Source organism: Chenopodium album, chromosome 16, assembly GCF_948465745.1.
Source record: "Chenopodium album chromosome 16, dcCheAlbu1.1, whole genome shotgun sequence".
NCBI lineage: Eukaryota > Viridiplantae > Streptophyta > Magnoliopsida > Caryophyllales > Amaranthaceae > Chenopodium > Chenopodium album.
This window is the reverse complement of record NC_137849.1, coordinates 29,030,961-29,044,727: the sequence shown is the minus strand read 5'-3', so window position 1 is coordinate 29,044,727 and position 13,767 is coordinate 29,030,961.

Below are 13,767 nucleotides of genomic sequence, written 5' to 3'. Positions count from 1 at the left end.
TGATTAGACCTTTATGGTTTCTTTTCATTAAGGATTCTCAGTTTCATTTTCGTTTATCATTCCTTTTAGTTTTAGTAAAGTAATAAGTGGCATGACCACAGTGAGTTAGTGAACTTATGTAAAGCATAAGTTTTTAGAACTCATTTTTATTTTAGTAATTCTATTCATTTCCTTTATTATTAATAAAATTCTATTTATTTCCTTGTCAATTAATTTATTTTATTGACAAATAATTCATTTCACTCCCCAAAATTTTTCATCACATATTATCATTCCAATGAGCCAATCCTCAATAAAAAAACACTCCAATAAATTATTTCTACGCTATGGGAATTTATGGGAATTATTTTTTTTTATCTATGTGATGCTTTATTAAATGTATGGTTGGTTAGCAATCAATAATTGATTTACAAAGCTACAAATTTAGGGAATTTTAGCTTTTGCTATCCCAATTTGTTAGCTTCAAATTTATTGCGAAAGTTCCAAGGGTGTTAATTAAAAGATGAGTGTATACCTTGAGAGCTAACCAATACCATATCTAATATAGACCCTTATTCTTAATTCAGGAGAAGAAAGATGGCAAGGGGAAGTGGTAACAATAATGATGGAGGAGAGTTGAGTGAAGTTGTGAGGCAATTGGCAGTTGTTGCCCAACATTTGGCAAGGAACTCGACTAACAATGGGGATGCTCAAGGAGAGCTTTTCAAGAAGGTGGCCCAAAGCAAACCACCAACCTATCAGGGAGAGCTTGACCCTACCATACTGGAAAATTGGTTAAGGGAGTTTGAGAAATTGTTTGGGGCAGTTGGATGCCCAGAAAATTCTAAGGTGGGTTGTGCTACTTATTATCTGAAGGGTGAAGCTGACCTTTGGTGGCAGCAAAACAAAGCCACCATTAGGGCATTACCTGGATTCAATTGGACTAAGTTCTAGGAGAAAGTGAGAGATAAGTTTTACCCTAGCTTCTTACAGAAGCAAAAGGCTGAGGAGTTTTCAAACCTCAAGATGGAGGAGATGTTAGCCACTGAATACTACACAAAGTTTATTGAGCTGTCTTGTTTTGCTAAAGAGTTTGTTGCTACAGAGAATGCAAAGGTGAGAAATTTTGAGAGTGGTTTGACTACAGATTTGCAGCTGAAGTTGTGTGGGCAAGTGTTTGAAACCTTGGATGAAGTGTATGGGAGAGCCGCACACCTTTATGCATTAGAAGTGAAGAAGAAGAAATAACTAGCTGAGATAGAAGGGAAGGAGAAGAGGAAAGAGGTGGGACAAAGTTCTGGAAACCAACAGGGTAACCAGAACAACTTTAAGAAGCGGAAGTACCACCATAACAACAATTACTTCCACAACAACAATAATTCCCAAGGTAACAATCGTCAAGGAGGACGAAACTTCAATGGAGGGACTAGAAACTATAACCGAGGGAATAACAAGAATGAGACGTGTTATTTTTGCAAGAGGTGCAAGAATAACCACCCTAGGAGGTATTCTGAAGGCAATCTAGTTACTTGTCGTGCTTGTTATAAGCTGGGGCATAGGGAGTACGAGTGTTTCTCCGAAAATCTTAATGGGAACAAGCAGAATAATAATTCAGGAGGGACCCAAAGGAACTTTCAAGGGAACAACAACTTTTCTGGGAATAAAGGAGTGCAACAGAATGGAGCAAAGAGCAACAACAATAGTAGTGGGAATAATCAACAGAAAGGTGGAGCTACAGGGAAACTAAATGTGTTGAGTAGGCATGAGGCCGATTCCACGAAAGATGTCATCACTGGTACTTTTTCTATTAACTCTATTCCTGTTAAAGTTTTGTTTGATTCTAGTGCAACTTTTTCTTTCATTTCAAAGGGTATTGTTTCGAAACTTAAAGACTGTTTAAAAATAGTAGAAGTATTAGACCTACTTATAACCATTCCTACGGGTGGGGTAGTGAAATGTACCAAAACCTTTAAAGACGTGCCTTTAGAAATTGAAGGGAAAGTGTTCCTGTCTGACCTCATTGAGTTTGGGTTGAGTGATTTTGATCTCATTCTGGGAATGGATTGGTTGAGCAAGTATAGTGCAGAAATCAGTTGTCGATCGCAGAAAGTGAAAATGAACACAAGTGAGAATGAGTCAGTAACTTATTGGATGCATGGTGAAACCAAATGCCCAAGATTAATATCCGTGTTAAAGTTGGCAAAGTACATTAAGAAGAGACATCCAGTGTACTTCTGCAGTGTGAGAAACATGGACCACGAGGAGACAACTAAACCAGAGGATATAGAAGAGCTGAATGAGTTCCTAGATGTATTTCCAGAGGAGATCCCTAGAATGCCACCTAAAAGGGCAATTGATTTCACAATATATTTAGTCCTAGGGACATCACCAATATCCAAAGCACCATATCATATGGCACCTGCAGAAATGAGTGAATTAAAGGAGCAACTGTAGGATTTATTGGAAAAGGGATACATTAGACCGAGCGCATCTCCTAGGGGAGCGCCAGTCTTATTTATTAAGAAGAAAGATGGAAGTATGAGACTGTGTATTGATTACAGGGAACTGAATAAGGTAATAATAAAGAAAAGTATCCATTACCAAGGATTGATGACTAGTTTAATCAGCTAAAAGGTGCAATAGTGTTTTCTAAGATTAATTTGAGGTCTGGGTATCACCAACTGAGGATTGCAGATGAGGACATTCCTAAAACTGCATTTAGGACAAGATATGGACATTATGAGTTTATAGTGATGCCATTTGGATTGACCAATGCACCGGAAATTTTTATGGATTTGATGAATAGGGTATTTCATCAATTTATGGATAAGTTCGTCGTAGTGTTCATAAATGATATATTGGTGTATTCAAAGAACAAAAAAGAGCATGAAGAACACCTAAGGGCAATTCTACAAACACTAAGAGAAAACAACCTTTATACAAAGTTTTCTAAGTGTGAATTCTGGTTGGAGAAAGTAGCATTCCTAGGTCATTTTGTGTCTAAGGATGGAGTGGAAGTAGATCCAGCAAAGATTGAGGTAGTGAAAGGTTGGCTTATGCCCAAAACAGTATCTGATGTTCGGAGTTTCTTAGCTTTAGCAGGGTATTATAGGCGTTTCGTGAAGGATTTCTCAAATTTTGCTAAACCTATGACTACTCTAATGAAGAAAGACAAAAAGTTCAAGTGGGATGATAAGTGTGAAGAAGCATTTCAACTCTTAAAACAGAAGCTGATTACAGCACCAGTGCTTACGCTGCCAGCCGATAGTGGAATCTATAATGTGTATAGTGATGCATCCAAGAATGGCTTGGGATGTGTGCTTATGAAAAATGGAAAGGTGATTGCATATGCATCAAGGCAATTAAAGACTCATGAAGTAAATTACCCAACTCATGACTTGGAATTAGCTGTAATCATATTTGCACTAAAGATTTGGCGGCATTACTTGTATGGAGTGAAATATAGGATTTATACAGACCATAAGAGCTTGAAATATATTTTCACTCAAAAGGATTTAAACTCACGCCAAAGGAGATGGTTGGAGTATACGACGAATGATGACTTGGACATACAGTATCATGAAGGGAAAGTAAATGTAGTTGCGGATGCTATAAGTCGTAAGACTAGTCATGGATTGAATACTTTAGTAGTAGCTAATGAGTTATGTAGAGAGATGAGGAAAATGAATCTAGAAGTTGTAGAATGGGGAGTGCCAGCAGACATACTTGCGAACGTAACCATCCTACCGACAATATTCGATGAAATAAGGGAGAATCAGGCAGGAGATGTGAAGTTGGATAGGATTCGTGAGAAAATAAAATAAGGCAAAGCTACAGATTTCAAAATTCATGAAGATGGGAGTTTAAGATATAAAGGTCGATGGTGTGTACCACAGAAATGTGAGGAAGTTAAAAGAAAACTAATGGAAGAGGGTCACAATACACCATACTCGGTGCACCCAGGAGGGATAAACTTCACAAGGATTTGAAAAAGGTGTATTGGTGGCCTAGGATGAAGAATGAAGTTGCGGAATTTGTACCAAAGGGCTTGACTTGTCAAAAGGTAAAGATGGAGCACAAGAGACCCCAAGGGACTATGCAATCATCAGAAATTCCTGGATGGAAGTGGGATTGTATCTCAATGGACTTTGTGACTTGCCTCCCAAAGCCAAAGAGTGGAAATGACACCATTTGGGTAGTGGTGGAAAAACTTACAAAATCTGCAGTGTTCATACCAATGAAGGAGACTTGGAAGATGGAACAACTTGCAAAAGCTTACATCAAAAATGTTTTGAGGTTACATGGAGTTCCAAAGGATATTGTGTTTAATAGAGATTCCAGGTTTCTTTCAAAATTCTGGAAAAGTGTACAGGAAAACTTTGGTACAACACTTAAGATGAGTACAATGTTTCACCCTGCCACAGATGGACAAAGTGAAAGAACCATTCAAACCATGGAGGACATGTTGAGAGCTTGTGTTATAGACTTCCAAGGGGGATGGGAAGATAGCTTGGATTTGATTGAATTTTCCTATAATAATAGTTATCATGCAAGCATAGGTATGGCTCCATTTGAGGCTTTGTATGGAAGAAAATGTCGTAGTCCCATTTGTTGGAACGTCATAAGTGAAACAATGATTCTAGGGCCTCAAATGATCGAAGATACAGTGAAGCAAGTAAAGGAAATTCAAGCTAAAATTCAAGCAGCTCAAGATCGCCAAAAGAGCTACCCAAATTTGAAGCGTAGAGAAGAGGAGTTTGAAGTTGGTGATAAAGTGTTGCTAAAGGTGTCACCAATGAAGGGAGTGATGAGGTTTGGAAAGAAGGGAAAGCTTAGTCCAAAGTATATTGGCCCATATGAGATACTGCAAAGGATAGGCAAAGTGACCTATAGGTTGGCCTTACCTATGGAGCTAAGTAAAGTGCATGATGTATTTCATGTGTCTCAATTAAGAAGATATATCCCTGATAAGTCTCATGTGCTACAACCTGAAACCATTGAGTTAGACCAAAGTTTAACCTATGAGGAAAGACCTGTCAAGATTCTTGACAGTAAAGTGCGTAGTACACGCAATAAGAACGTTAAGATTGTGAAAGTGCTATGGTCTAACCAAGAATATGAGGAAGCCACTTGGAAAGCCGAGGATGAAATGAAAAAGAAATACCCAGAGTTGTTTTAGGTATGTTGAGTTACAGGGATGTAACTCGTTTTCTTTAAGGGGGGTAGAATGCGGTAGAATTTCGCGCTTTTTCCCTATATTTTTAGTTATTTTTGTTCTTTTTGCACAATTTTAACGAGTATTTTGAGTAATTGTGTTCTCAAAGGAACACAAAAAGGTAAAGGTATGACAAAAAGTACAGTAATATTATACAAAGTGAGGAAAAAGTTTGAATTTCGTTTCCCAAGTTTCGAGACGAAACTTCTTTTAAATGGGGTAGACTGTTATACCCCGTATTTTTATACGTATTTTATTTTAAATAAGTATTTTGTGAGGTACTTAAATAATTTGAAATGAATTATTTACGGCACTTTAATTTTTTATTCTAAATAAGTTTGGAAATATTTTATAAAAGGAAAGTTTTATTTAATTAATTATTAAGTTGGGATTCAATTTAGGAAAGTTTTATTTTAATAAAGTTTTATTAGGAAAGGGATTAGGAAAGATTAAAAAAAAAAAAAAAAAAAAAAAGGAAAGTTAGGTAAGAAGGGTTCCTAGAGAAAGGGGTATAAATATTCAACACTTGGGCAAATTAAACTTTGTCCAGAGTGGAGAATACCCAAGATAAACTTTCTCTCCCTTCTCCTTTATTTCTTTTTCTTTTTCTTTCTTTTCCCCTTCCCCTTTTACACGGCCGGCCACCACCACCACACCACCGGCTGCCACCACAACCACCGGCGCAACGGCCAGCAGCCGCAGCGACACCGGCAAGGCGTGGCAATAGCCCAACCGTGCCGTGGTGGTGCTGCTGTTGTTTGGCCTCCCTTTCGAAAAAAAAATTATTCTTTTATTTTTCTTTTGTTTAATCCTAGATCTAACTATAAATTATGAGTTTTGTGATGGTTTATGATGATTGATTTTAAGTATGATGTGAATTAATTTTCAGATTTTAAATTTAATTAAAAATCCCCAATTTTAAAACCCTAGATTTATAAATAATTGATTATTGAAGGAATATGATTTAGGGTGGTTTAAACCTTTAATTTGAGGGTTTTAAAGCATAACTACAGCAAGTTTTCATGAATTAATATTGCTGGAATTTTTATTAGTAAGCTAAAAATTAAGTTTCTTGAAAAAATTTCGATTACCCATTAATTGGGATTAAAGTAAGAGGTTTTAAATGAATTTTCAGCTTGTTTTAATTAGATTATGAATGGTTTAATAAGAGTATATATTGCTGGAAATTTATGTGGAGTAGATTTTAATGCCATATTATGATTTTGGTTTGTAGGAGACTTTGAAGTCAGTGATTTCTATTAGCCGTGGCGATTTTAAGATCGTATTCAAGGTATGTTCGCGTACTTGGCATTTATTTGGTAATGTAGGATCATGCTAGGCTTTGAATAATTGTTTCCAAATAGAATTATGATAGCTTTGGTTGGAATTTATTATTTGGTTAATGTTGGTGATTGAATTATGAAGCATGGATTATTTGTGATGGATTATTGAATGGAAATAATTATTTTGGCATGCTGTATATGAACCGCACTTTTATTTATGGCATAATAGAAAGCATGTTTAATTAAACTACATGTTTAATTGAGTTTGGAATATTGAGAAGGAATTTTATTGTGGTTCATATAATTTTTATTGATGCTTTAAGCATGAGGAAAGAACTATTTAAGCGTCTTTGAACACGAGGAAAAAATTATATTTTGGTGCCTTAGTGCACTTAAGGTGTTTCAACACCGAGGCATAGGATTTGTGGCGCATTATGCGTTTAAGGTGTTTTTGACACCGAGGTAGATTTAAAAAGGGTTTAACATTAAATATTATGTGGTCACTAATTATTCAAGAATTAAATTGGTATGTTTGATTGTTTGGATAATTATTATGATTGAATGAATATGGATTGAGAGTCATCACCAAGTCTAATAATATATAAATAACGTAAAGTTAAAGAGATTACGCACCAAAACTCTTGGAACGTATATACCTTGAGTATGAACATATGGGGGGAGTTATGAGATTTTATATTTGACCATAACTTCTACTGGGAGTACAGGACACTGTATTTTCTTTTTATTATTATGCGCAAGAATTCCGCCACTTACGAGTGGTTCTTTTATACTGGCACGGTTAGCTCCCGTGTTAGGGGGAAACCCGTTCGATGCGTAATCTATACTAAATAAATTATTTAGTTACTTAGTTGATAAGTCTTGTTATATGTTGTGTTCTTGTAAACAGGTGCAACAAGGTAATTTGTGTGTTAATAGGTGAAAGCATGTTAGTGTGTTTTAATTACGCTTATGTACTCAGCTTTGCTGATTGTGTGTTTGTGTGTGTTTGTTGGCCTTGTCTTTATCTTGGCCCTATGATGACCCATTTTTAATGGAGAGTAGTGGAAACAAGTAGAAAGAAGCTTTTTAGGTGATGAAGCATATTCATGATGGGCATGAGTGAAGAGCGAATCATGCTAGTTTCCATAAGTTTATGATATGTTATTGCTTTAATTATTTTATTATATTATGTTTGTGAGACAAACGCAAAGGTCTTGAATTGGTTCGGTTTTGTTAAGGGCCTACATTGGTTCCAAGTTGTAGGTTGAGTTTGTTTTACTTTGGTTTGACTTTACTTTCGTTGGTTGAATATTTAAGTTGAGTCGTTTTGAATGTTTTTAAAAATAGTCTTCCCCTATGTGTCTTTGATAGTCGCCTTAGCCGTTTTCACGGTGGCAATAATGTCTTAGATTTTCCTATTTTGAGTTTTAAATAGAGCAAAACAGGTATTTTAAAAGAAAGGAATTTCTAGGGTGTTTACAAAGGTGAATAAACAAAAAACGCAAGGCATATGGTGAAAAACCTGTAAAAGTTATTATAAACAAAGTATTACAATTATTTTGATACATTGAAAATAAATAAGTGTTGCAATTTTAAAGAAATGAAGAAAACACTAAATTAATTGCTATTCTATATAAATGGGGAAAGAAATTTAACAAATTTAGGACAATTAGCTTAAAATAATCTCAACTATTAACAGTGTGTGCAAAATAATACAATCTCAACTATTTGTTATTAGCAATTAGCAATACAACCTTTTGTACTATATGTGCAAAATGGTACGTTAGACATCGGATAAGGCAACTTAAGGAATATTCTTTTCATACCCATTACTATATTATTTTTATCATTATTATTTTTAATATTAAATAATATTTTTTTTCAAAATACATTTTATGATAATAATTTCCTCAATGCTCCACCACTTTGTTGGACAAGTAAATTAATTTTATAAAGAATTTTTTTCACTATCACACAAAAGTCAATAGAGTATTTAAATGCATTATTACATTAATATAACTAGTTTTAAAAATTATTTTAAAAACCAAAATTAACATAATAATTCCTCTGTTTTTATACTTGCAACACCCTTTTTTGACATGCTATTTAAACATGTGATTAGACTATGTAAGAGGACAAATTATAAGCTTTAAAATTTAAATCGTAGCAACTTAACACTTTCTTTTATTTATTGTTGGTAATATTTTGTTAATTAAATTGTCTAGCTGTTTATCTAGTCTGATATCTCCCTTAAAGTGTGTGCCAATGTAGTGCATTTTAACTTGCAAGTAAATAAAAATGGGGGGAGTTATGTATTCTGAGAAAAAAAATTAAAATTTAATATAAAAATGATGCGATATGAATATGGACGAAATATTACTCAAGGTACCTGACTTTCTCTAATGCCAAAATTTACCTTTTCTATTGCCCTGCGGATTAGATAAAAAAAGTGGAAACCGAACAACCACCAGGCTCGTTTGCAGAAGAGGCGAGCGCCCTCTAAGTTTACCAGATCGCAAGCGAATCGAAACCGACCGAATCACTGTAGCAAACCCTCTCTTTACTCAATAGATAACACTTATCCTCTTTAAATAAAAAAAATGAGAAATGGGGCAGAAAAAGGTCTTCATTGAAAAGGCTTTGCACTTGAAATAGGACTCCATAAGAATGAGTTGAGCTTTCAAAAAAGATGAAAATACAAGGTATATAGCCGCTTATGCAAAGCTTAGAGGGTAAAAAGAAAATCTTTTGAATAACCAACCTGACTTATGCATAATTATTTTCATATTGGAAGGGTAGCTCTGGTTTCAGTGTAAGCAAGATTCCCACGAAAAAGGGTTGCGGTTCCATCTCGCCTTGAGAGGAATGAATTAAAGGTTCAATCCACCACTAACGCCTAACGACTTTGCTATATTTTTGGTGGTCGCTGATTTGCACGAAGCTGGTCCCTTTGGGGAAAAGGCATGTATTCAAAGTTTCGTGTATACCTACTAATGTTTCTGGCTAGAGGCAAATGACATTCTTTGCGCATGCACAGAACTGAGGAGAAGTTGACCAGCTCATTTAAGCAGACGTCTTTGGAAAAGTCTCCACTCTATCATGCTTAGGTAAGCCTTAGCCTTATATAAAATCATTTATTGATGATTACTTGCATGGTATATTTCTTAGCAGAGAAGTTCGAAGTATTACAAAAGTTCATGGAGTTCATCAGAAGTTTTGTAGAAAATGAGCCTTCTTTTTCTTTTAAAAAGTAAAGACAAATAAAACAATGTTTGAGGACAGACTCTGGAAGAGAATACACATCACAAGAGTTAGGGTTAACTAAAAAAAAAAAGTGGAAAGAAAATACCAGTATTTGAAAAAGTACATGTATTTGACAAAGAACATGTTTATGTTTAACAAAGAACATGTAATACAAAAAAACATAAAGACATTACAAAAAGAACAACATATAAACTTTATTAAAATTTCCTGAAAAATTACACATTAACGGAAATTTTTTTTACCAAAGATATCATTTCCCCAATAATATTTTTTCCTTTCCCCAAATATTCAACTTTCCATAACAATTTTAGTTTTCTCTCTCTAATATTATTTTTCAAATAAAAATAATTCAAGATTTCATTTTCAAATTTCAAATTAACATATGTTTAAAAAAAACATAATTTATAATGTAAAGAACATATAGTTCATACCCAAAGAATACACTGTTCAAATTCAAAGAACATACAATAATAAAAACAATTTAAATATGACATATGATAATAAAAATAGAATTTATGCTTCACTACTTCAAATAACATTAGAGCTAAATTCAAAGAACATACTACCTTCGGTTCGCATTACTTGCAACAAAGGAATATTTTATGTCTCACAAATAATACCTCTTTGTTGCGAATAATGCGAACCGAAGATTGTACTTTGTATTATTGAAACCCCAAAAAACATGCATATTTAATCAACATATGTTAAATGACATAAGTTATAATGTAAACAACATATAGTTGATATCCAAAGAACACACTAAAATAACATATTACAAGTATGTTCTTTCCCCCCTTTAACCACATGGTGCACCCCGGGTAACTGTCCTATTTTCAGACTTTCTCCTGTGGCTGACGTACTATTTTGTACATATAGTACAAAAGGTGGTACTGCTGATAATAACTAAGGTCGTATTATTTTGCACATACCGCTAATAGTTGGTCAATTTGCCAAAAAATTAAAGTTTAGCAAAAGCTAGACCTAGTTATCGATAACCTAATAGATATATAGTTGGGTCAAATTAAATGGTTTTTTTATTCAATGATGCCTTTATTGGACAAGGTCAATACAAGTCAAAAATTACTAGCCCAATTTAACAAAATAAGAAAAAAAATAACGTAAAACTATTCATATTGCATCTTTAAAGTTGCATTCATATCAATCATATGTACTTTTTTTTTTTATTTATTTCTGACTTTCATTCTCTTTCCTTAGACTTATTTGGTAAATGATTTTTACTTGGCTTTTTAGTTGGCTTTTGGCTTTTGACTTTTCATCTTGGTCAAACAGCCAAAAAATATGTTTGGTAAATGGCTTTTTTCTTGGCTAAAAAGTTGGCTTTTCTGCCAAAAATAAAAAGCTAGTCTTACTAGTTTTTTGATATTGACTTTTGGCTTTTTACCATTAAAATTACTTTCGTATCCTTTATTAAGTATTAATAATTAATATTAATTAATGAAAAATTATTAATAATTTAATAATTTAATAACTTAATAATTATTAGTAAATAATTGATAATAATTAATAATTAATAATTAAAATTTAATAATTAATAATTAATAATTAATAATTAATAATTAATAATTAACAACTAATAGTTAATATTTAATAATTAATAACTAATAACTAATAACTAATTATTAATAATTAATAATTAATAATTAATAATTAATAATTAACAACTAATAGTTAATATTTAATAATTAATAACTAATAACTAATAACTAATTATTAATAATTAATAATTAATAATTAATAATTAATAAATTATAAATAAATAGTAATTAATAATTAATAAAAAATTAGTTATTAATATTAAATAGTAATAATAATGTATTAATAAATATTAATTCATACTTAATTATTATTAATTAATTATTAATAAATATTGATTAATAATTCATTATTAAAAATTTATATTTTAAAAATAATAATTAACAATTAATAAATAGTAATTAGTAATTTATTATTATAATTAGTAGTTTATTATTAATAATTAGTAATTAATAATTAATAAATAATAATTAAAATTTAATAATTAATAATTAAAATTTAATAATTAATAATTAATAATTAATAGTTAATAATTGATAATTAATAATTAATAACTAACAGTTAATATTTAATAACTAATAATTAATAACTGATAACTAATAATTAATGATTAATGATTAATAATAAATAATAAATAATAAATAAATAGTAATTAATAATTAATAATAAATTATTTATAAATACTAAATAGTAACTAATAATAATGTATTAATAAATATTAATTCATAATTAATTATTATTAATTAATTATTAATAAATATTGATTAATAATTCATTATTAAAAATTTATATTTTAAAAATAATAATTAACAATTAATAAATAGTAATTAGTAATTTATTATTATAATTAGTAGTTTATTGTTAATAATTAGTAATTAGTTATTAATAAATATTAATTAATTATTAATTATTTATAAACATTAATTAATAATTAGTAATTAGTAAATAATAAATTATTATTTTTAATTATTAATCTGTAATCAATTATTAATAATTAGTAATTTATTTTCAATTATTAATTATTATTAATCAATTATATTTATTAATAATGATACTTAACTATTGAGAATTACTATATTAATTTTAATTAGTAATTTAAATAATTATTATTATTTATTAATAATTAACAGCAACAAAGTAATAATAATAATAATAACAATAATAATAATAATAATAATAATAATAATAATAATAATAATAATAATAATAATAATGTTGTTCGAGATACACTTGTTGATATTTGCTACAGATCTGGGATTTCAGCAAGAAAGGAGGTTGACATAGGGTTGTCTGGAGGGAATGACGGGGCCCTCATATCTGCCGATGTGTTACTTTATTCATGGGATCGTGGTCGTGATGTATGTGTCGACTTCACAAGGTCTTCTCCTTTGACACAGACAGGGCTATCTAACTTTTTTCCTGGACGAGTTGTAGCTGATACGGCTCATCGGAAGCGGGTTTATTATGAAGCTCGTTGTCGGGCGATTGGCTATGGTTTCATTCCCTTCTCCTTTTCTTCGCTTGGGGAATTAGAGGAGGTTGTTGCGTTGCTAAAGCGGATTCAGAGGTTCTCGACGACGCAAGACATAGGGTCTCGTGTTGCAGCTCATATCTTCACTAGGGTAGACTTTGCTATAGCTAGAGGAGTAGAGGCCTATCGTATCTCGGCTTCCCACTAATTTATTGTAGGTTGTATGACTTTTGTTTTTGAGATAATAATAATAACAATAATAATAATAATAACAATAATAATAATAATAAATAATCATTATTATTATTATTATTTGCAAGGTATATTACAAAGATAATAAAATATACCAATGCTCTTAAAAGTCATTTTTATATAAAACAACAAATAACTAACTTTACCAAACATATTTATTAACATTCTACAGTCAAACAACCAACATAAAAAGCCAATACAAACAGTTGGTCACACCAGCTAAAAGAAACAGTCAGTAGTCAACATTCAATTGCCAAATAAGGCCCTTATATACTGGTCTACCCATTATCAATTTGCCAATGATTCCGTGACTCGCACTGGCCCAACCCACTTTGGCCCAATAAAAGATGATCTATCGACCTACACCTACCTACCCAATAACTAGGTCCAAGCAAAACACTAATATGAGCAAAATTTTCATATTGTGAATTTGTGACAAAAGGAGATACAAGGAGAAGGTATAATATTTTGTTAATGATGTAAGTTTAAGGTGACAAAAAAGGTAGTGTCTTTAAATTATATTCAAGCGAGTTTTCAAGGAACAAAAATATTAAAAAAAAAAATGAAAAAAAAAAAAAAAGAGTTAATCTTTTACATTAAACGAAGATTATGCTAATTCACCCTCAACTTGTTTCTCATACCATATTTCTTTAGACTACGAAAAATAGTATAATTCCATATAATGTATATCCATTGCATTAACACAAATACATTCTAGTTTTCTATAAATTTTGAAGTCATTGGCCATG